The sequence below is a fragment of the Lichenostomus cassidix genome, chromosome 3 (assembly GCF_008360975.1).
Source record: "Lichenostomus cassidix isolate B80296 chromosome 3, HeHo_3.0, whole genome shotgun sequence".
Lineage (NCBI taxonomy): Eukaryota > Metazoa > Chordata > Aves > Passeriformes > Meliphagidae > Lichenostomus > Lichenostomus cassidix.
This window is the reverse complement of record NC_139483.1, coordinates 99,699,431-99,707,570: the sequence shown is the minus strand read 5'-3', so window position 1 is coordinate 99,707,570 and position 8,140 is coordinate 99,699,431.

Here is an 8,140-nt window from a genome sequence, read left to right as displayed (position 1 = left end):
ACATTCAAGATGCTGAAAGGAGGTGAGGTGCTGAAACAGTGAGCTGTTGAGTCAGCTGGTCCCAGGAGAAGGTCTCTTTAAGACTGCAGTATATCATGACCTGTGTTATTTTCACTGAAGCATTTAATTAATTATCTATATTACATTACATAAGTCACATTATGAAGGTCTAACTGTCTCTGAAATCCTGTCTCACTCTCAGATCTAAATGCCCAATTTTGAGATGCCAAGATTTGCCTCTTCCTATTCAGGAATCACGATCCCGAGTTTGTTTCCTTTGCCATTTGTACCAAAAATCAGAATGTGTCAACCATTCTGACAAATCATGTCCTGGAAAGGGATCTTGCTTTTCTCTAACGTATCACTTAGTTGCTGTCAAAATTTGTTTCTTTTGCTCCTTTTTTAGTCATCAACCCAAATCTACTAGTAGCAAGCTGTTCCTCCTTGGTTGTGGAGGAGTCTACTTCATTCAGCTGAAGTCCTGTGACTTTGTGTAGCATAACCAGTAGCCTTTCTAGGCTGGGTCACAGAACAGCCTCTATGCCTGGCTGTTAGTATTCATTCTGTGTGGATTTCAGGTTTGGGTTTTTTTCAATATGTTGCTGTTTTAAGTGTTTCCAGTATTTGACAGCAGGTAAATGTAGAGTCAGAGGATCTAAAATGTTGCTTAAAAATGGTAGGCATCTTATATATAAGCATTGTTTATGATATGGAGATGTTTGATACAAAAGCAGAGAGAAATAATCAGGGATAAAAAGAGAAAATGGAAGGATTTCAAATAGGACAGTTTCTTGTGGAGCCTTGGTAGCAATGACAAAGTGATACAATGAAAAAGGAATAAAGGAAGAAGGAAAAAAATCACATAATAATTTTTATATTTAACACACACACAAAAAAATTGAGGTTTCTTCTCTTTGTAGATAGTGTGTCCCTAAATTTTTCAAGTGTTAAAAAAACATATATTGTCAGAAGCATTGGAAAGCTTTCTGTCGTACCTCAGAAAGGTCAAAGTGTGTCTAAGCAAGAATTGAACTTGTCCAATTTTGGTTGGTACAGAAATTGTACCAACAAAATGGTACAATTTGGTACAAATTGTCCACTTTTTGTTTGGTACTTATAAGCCACTATGTTCCTGAACAGCAGCATTATTTGAAGAGAAAGCCAAGTACAGATATTTTCGGCCAAATGACAATTTAAGAAACATGCCAGTTTGAAGGGTTTCAAACCCTTCTTCAATCTTTTGTATTCTCAGTGTCTTCTTGTAAAAGTCCTACACATATTCACACTCTGCAACCTTAAACACATCAAAGAGATTGAAAGGTGTCACTCTTCCCATCCATAAGAATTTGTTTGACTAACAGTTAAATTCAATATGACAAGGGTCAGAGTTTTTTTCAGATCCTGTCAACAGCAATTTAAAATCAGTGAAGATGGTTAACATTTTTATTTCCTGAGGTAGCCAAAATTATGTCTGTCATTTAGAATGTCTTTAACCCTGAAGTCTGACAAGTGAACCCCTGTACTTTTGATGGCCTAATTAGCAACCTGTTCAAAATGCCCAAAGTGACTCTTAGGAGAAAAGGTTAACTTAGTGGTTGCTGTCTTTCAGCCTCTTTGGGAAAATTTAAGGAAATCTTTAATTTATCAGTTATTTTTGCATTATCAATTAAACACATGCTTTGGCATTGTGATTTAAAATGTCCCCCAAATGGTCTGAAAATTATATTTGGAAATACTACAGGGCAACCATTTATGAAATTAGCTGAAAAGTCAGGAAGCATTACCATAAATTCTTTTTATTAATGAATTCCTTGACAGTGTTAAAACCATTGACAGGTAGCAGACAAAGTACTTTGCAGAAACCAAATATAGCCAAACTAGAATCAGGTAAATAGGAACTGAGCTGGGCATGCTTAGAAGTTCATCTATTTATTTACAGTTTATATCTAAGGAACAGTGATAGAATGGTTTAAGGGAAGGGACCTTAAAGATCATTTAGTAAAACTCCCCTGTCGTGGGCAGGGATACCTTCCATTAGACCAGGCTGCTCAGAGCTCCATCCAAGCTGGCCTTGAGCACTTCAAGGGGTGGGGCATCCACAGCTCCTCTGGGGATCCTGTTTCAGTGCATCACCACACTCCCAGCAAAGAATTCCTTCCTAATATCTAATTCAAACCTTCTCTCTTTCAGTTTGAAGCCATTTGCCCTTGTCCTGTCCCTATATAGTGAAAAGTTCCTTGTCACCTTTCTTGCAGGGTCCCTTCATGTATTAGAAGTCTGTAATTATATCACCCTGAGGTCTTATCTTTTCCAGGCTGAAAAATCCCAGTTCTCTCAGCCTTTCCTCACAGAAGAGGTCCTCCAAGCCTCAAATCATCTTGGTGGCCTCCCCTGGATTCACTCCAACAGGTCCATGTCCTTGCTGTGCTGGGACCCCAGAGCTGATGCAGCACTGCAGGTTGGGTCTCACCAGGGCAGAGCAGAGGGGCAGAATCTCCTCCCTCACCTGCTGCCCACAGGGCTTTGGATACAGCCCAGGACACGTTTGACTCTCTGGGCTGCAAGGGCACATGGCTGGCTCATGTCCAGCCTCTCACCCACCAATACCCCCAAGTCCTTCTCAGCAGGGCTGCTCTGGGTCTGTTCATCCCCTAGCCTGGATTGATACCGGGGGTTGGCCTAATCCAGGTTTAGCACCTTGAACTTGGTCTTGTTGAACCTCATGTGTTTCCTATGGGCTCATTTCTTGAGCTTGTCCAGGTCCCTCTGGATGGCATCCCATCCCTCAGGTGTGTCAACTGCACCACTCAGTTTGGTGTCATCTGCAAATTTACTGAGGGGGCACTCTATCCCTTCATCCACATCATCAGTGAAGATATTAAACATCACTGGCCTCAATATGGACCCCTGAGGGACAGCACTTGTCACTGATGTTTACCGGGACTCTGAGCTCTTGACCGCTACCCTCTGGATATGACCATTCAACCACTTTCTTATCCATGTAACAGCCCACCCATATTGCATATAGTGGATAAGGTGATCTTCATGGATTATTACCTAAAGATGTGACATTGACTGTACATGTCTAATATGTACTGCATGTAATGTACATACCGTGAAAGAAATGTAAATATAAAATGCACAGGGGAGAAGGTAGAAGACAAGTAACAATAAAAGGACAGAAAAGTAATTTCAAACAGAGCAGGATTAAGGACCTGTCATCAACTGCCATTGAATACATACAACTACAGAGCTGTAGAGTTATATCTGACTTTAACTCTTCACACTCACTATGGTTTTGTCCATTTAGTGGAAAACACAAAGATAATATTAAATGCATTTACATTAGTATAACACCAAAAAGAAAAAAAATCAGTCAACAACGTTGCTCTATTTCTGAAGTCATATCAGTATAGAATTATACCCTCCTAATCAATTCCATAAGCATGATACAGAAAATAAGTTTAGTTTTTGAGATTAGATTGTGATACCACATGTAAGAAATTATCCACATGCATGCAGTGTGTCAGAGAGGCAGAAATGTCAGATGCAGATGAGAAGAGTCATGCTGAGAAAACTGAAGAACAAAGCAATGAAGATGTATAAAAGGGGAAGAGAACACTGAAAGTGAGTGGAAGAAACAAAGCAATGTAACAATAGTATAGGCAAATGTTGGTCTGGGTTAGAGGCAGAAGGATCATGCTGTGTCTGATGCTATTCCTCTCCCCTTTCTATTCAGAAATAATTATTAATTTGGAGCAAAAATGAATAGAACTGTTCCAGCAGCAAGCTGGATAAGCGTAAATTGTATACTTTTACTGAAATTAAAGGACCTATCTAAAGCTTTTATCTGGACCAATGAATAAAAATGTGAAGATTTTGACAGCTTACGAGAGTGTTAGAATGAGTCTGTTTTCTTCTATAAAATGAAAATATTAATGAGCTTGAACTCTGAATACCTATCTGATACAAAGAAGTGTGATATTTTCTAGTTTGTCAGTCTTCAAAAATAGACTGTAAGAACACAGAAAATGATGTGTCTACATTGTCAAGTTTCTGGTTTAGTGATTAGTTATTAAAAATCTTTTAAAAATCTGAAAGCAGTACCTATCAATTCGCGGTACCTCTCCCCCTGTCAGCAAAAAATATTGTGTATACATTTAAAAATGTTAAGATGACAAAGGAAACAATAGCATTAATTGCACAAAACACATTTTTAATTTAATTTCTATAGAATTGTCCAATTACTGCTGTTTTATTTAAATCTGTTTCTACACATTTTTTCCTGTATGCTAAAGACTAACATTTCATAAGTAATGTATGCTCAATGGAATTTCTTTCTTATCTCAGTAACAGTGGCAATCCTAGACACATATTAATAGGACTTATTAAAAAAACCACATCTAATTTCTGCATGGCTTACCATCTGTTCTTCCACTTCTTCTCTTGAAACTGGTTGACCACTGGAACAGTGCTTTCCTCTTCTTCCCTTCCTATAATGAATACTTGGACTTAGAAGCCCAGCTCCTCCATGAAGGTGGAAAAAGAATTTCTTCCCCTAGAATGGTTTTGAACATCAGAGTGCTCCAGCCATGCTCCCAAATTGCCCAAGTTTTCCTGCATCAATTTCTATTCAAATGGGAGTACACTGAGAAAGAAAAGAGTTTTCATTTCCACTTAATAAAGCAGTTGAATATAGCCCCTCTTGAATGAAAGAACAAATGCACAGGGCTATGATTACACGGAGAAAACAGCTCAAACATTAAACTGCATAAGCCAAACCCACTCCCATAATAATTCCAGTTAAGACAAAGCTCATTTCAGCTTCATATGTGGAATTCCTAGGCCATACAAAATGTGATAGTTAGTCATACACTTCAGATGAATACTGCCTATCGTAATAAATTTCAAGTGAATACTGTCTGATTTTTAAGAGATGGATGTTTATGGAAATAGTCTTTTTGTCACAATTTTCACTACTCACAATTAGTGTAAATTGTTCACATATTCTGCAAAATGGTCTCTAAAATGATATACCCTAGAAATAGGTTGACCATGTTTTTGCACTACCTTCAAGAATCATGCACACAGAAAAAGAAAAGCTGGTTGCTAAATAAACAATTCACAAATAAATGGTACTGCTTCCAGTCCTTTTACTTATCACCCTTGCTTCCAGCACATTTGCTTTCAGCTTTCCAGGGAAAAATATGCAGATATTGTTTGGAACAGATTACATGTAGTTTCACATGACGCAGTCTGGCTTTTTGTGTGCTGCATATACTCCCAGTCTTTTTAATTCATGTACAACACAATCTGTCGTTAATCTTACATTGTGAGATAAGAAGTAGATTCATTAGGAATGCTGTTTAAGTACGATGTCTTAGAAGGAAACTAATAGATGAGATAATGTGCATACAAAACCATCTGCAAGGCAAAAGTTTATGAGATAGAGCAGTGATGAAATGGCAAGATAAAGAAAGACAAGTAACATTAGAACAGAATGATTAATGAAACACTATTCCATAAGATCATGGCGGTAACATAATGTCACATGAAAAATAAAAAAAAATCTTTGAGGTAGGAAAGGAAGGGCATTTGATGATGTTATTGAGTTGGCAATACGCACACTCAACATAAAAATAATTATCTGTAATCTAGGTATGTTAAATAGATATTTAGTAGACATTAACCAAGCTAGAGAGATCTTTGTTCCTTATCAGAGTTAGATTTTTCCCTCTCCATAGAGGGATTCTGGCTGGATTTTAATCATTCTAAAACATGATGAACTGATTTTGTTGCATTAACTGTTTTCTCCTGTAGTGGAATGGAGATGATAAACTTTTCCAAATGCTGTAGGAAGAACATTTCTCTTTATTCAGGGTCAGATAAAGTTGCCTTAACATCTACTTCTGAATAATCATTTCAAACCCATTCCTTCCATCAATTACTGAACCGCTTTTAAGAAAGTTCTGGATTCTAAGTATGAATCCCTGCAAATCTTAAATATATGTCAAATGAATCAGTAGAAAAATGGGTGGATTTTTAAGCAAAATAGTAAGTCCTTGGTTATCCAGATCAAAGCAGTTTTGGACCAGGTATTTAATAGAATTACATCTGTTACAACCTGCCATTGAAGGTGAGGGCAACTGAGTTCTTGTTAATAGATCCCTTAGGGCAGATTAGAGTGAAATGACATGGAGTGTTGACACAGTGTTTAGATAGATGGATAGATAGATAGATAGACAGACAAATAAGGTTTATTTTAGAACAATTTACTTGCAATGGAAAGGAGGCCTGTAGCTGTTTTGCTTATGATTATCTATAGTAATATAACAACATAAATGTAGAAAAGTATTACCACCCATAGGTCCAGTGGCAAGTCTTGGTTGTTATAATTTTGTTGTCTGTTGGTTGAAGTGATTGTTGCCTCTTGATTCCTCAGGGGTGGGGAAAGCCCATGTAACAAAAAGTTCAGTGGGTTAATATGTGCCGGTTCAGGTGGAATGCTCAAGTGTGTGAGGGATCTTTGATGGTTTATGACACCTTCTAGACATGACATCTACTTCTCACTCAGAGTAGTTGAGCTGGTTATGATCCATCAGAAGCAATGAATACTTTCAGGCCTACATGTGAATGTCTAGATGCCTTCCCTGGAGGAGACATTTACACCCAAGTCAGTTGTGTAAGAGACATTTTAGCTTGATAAAAAGCATTTTCCCACCTTCACAGGATCTGCCTCTTCACTTATCTGGCTCAAACCCCAGCTGGTAGCCTCCAGTGGTGGCTGCACAACCCCTCTGCACCTGAGCTTTTACCTTGCAACCATCAGCAAAGCACCCTCTGGTTTTGTAAATGGCCAGTTGTTTGAGGCATTAACCCTTAGCATTTCAATCTCTCACACCATCACTGCATCAAATGCAAAAACATGTGCGTCTCATCTATCATGATGTCAGATTGTGTCTCTGAGCTAGAATTGTGGTCAGCACAAAAGTTAGCCTGGCTAATTCCCCTGCTGGTGCACTTATAAGTTACCTCTTGTGAGGGGTGGGATGCAAAAGGCACCAAGGGATCTTAAGGCAGGGAAAATCTATTATGATTCTAAATCATAGTCAAAAATCCATATAATGTCAAGGTACTCTTCTAAATTAGAGGCCACAGATGGAAGAGCTCATAATTGATTGTCTGTCAGAGTTGAAATTAAGACACAGTTTAATTGCATTTTTAGAGCAAATGTGAGTACAAGAAATGTGAAAATCTATAATTCTGAAGGAAAGGTTGCTATCCAAAAACATATTAAAAAAACAGAAGTACTTATTGTTCTACTAGTGAGGATCATTTCACTTCAGTTGTGTAGGGAGACATAAAGATACACCACATGTGCAGGCTGGAAATGTAATTTCCAGGGGGGCAATTTTGGAGCTTGCTAACTGCTTCTGACTAAGGGGCTAACAAAGCAGAGTATTTACCTTCTGATAAGCACTAAGAATTTCTAAGTTTAAAATGGACTAGACTTTACAGCAATTTTAAAGAGAAGTGTTAAGTGAAGAAAAAGGGGAACAAATAAGATTTGGTTGCAAATATACTATTTTTTTAACAAATTTGAATAACTGTAATTAACCCTTCATTGCTTTTAATGTCACTAATTCCACCTCATGGGTAACTGCGGATATTTCAAGTAAAGTAGCTGAACATCTTGAGGTGGATTAAATTTATGGGTTTTCAGTCTTTAACTCCAAGCCAAACAGATAGGTTTTAGAACTGAAAGCAAAATAAATGCAGTGGCCTCCAGGAGCTTGTTTCAGTGTCCTTTGTCTTGTTTTGGAAATATTTTCATCCCCTTTTAACAGTGTTCCTGTAAGATTTGAAAATTTTTGGGTTCAGATGAAAAAATCCATTCAAGTCATCGGAGGAACCCTTGGAAGTACCTCCATCACCACGTGAGGAGAGGACCTGGAGGGGTAGGCTGGGGGCCAGAACCCTCCTTATATCTTCTATCTGCAGTGTTGATTGCAGCCCAGATATAACTCAGGCTTTGTGAACACTAGAGCCCAGAAACATGAACTTAATATCTGACTGTTTTTTTGCTAAAACCATATCAGAAAATAACAGAGATTCTGATTACAGCATGGTTTGTGCTAAT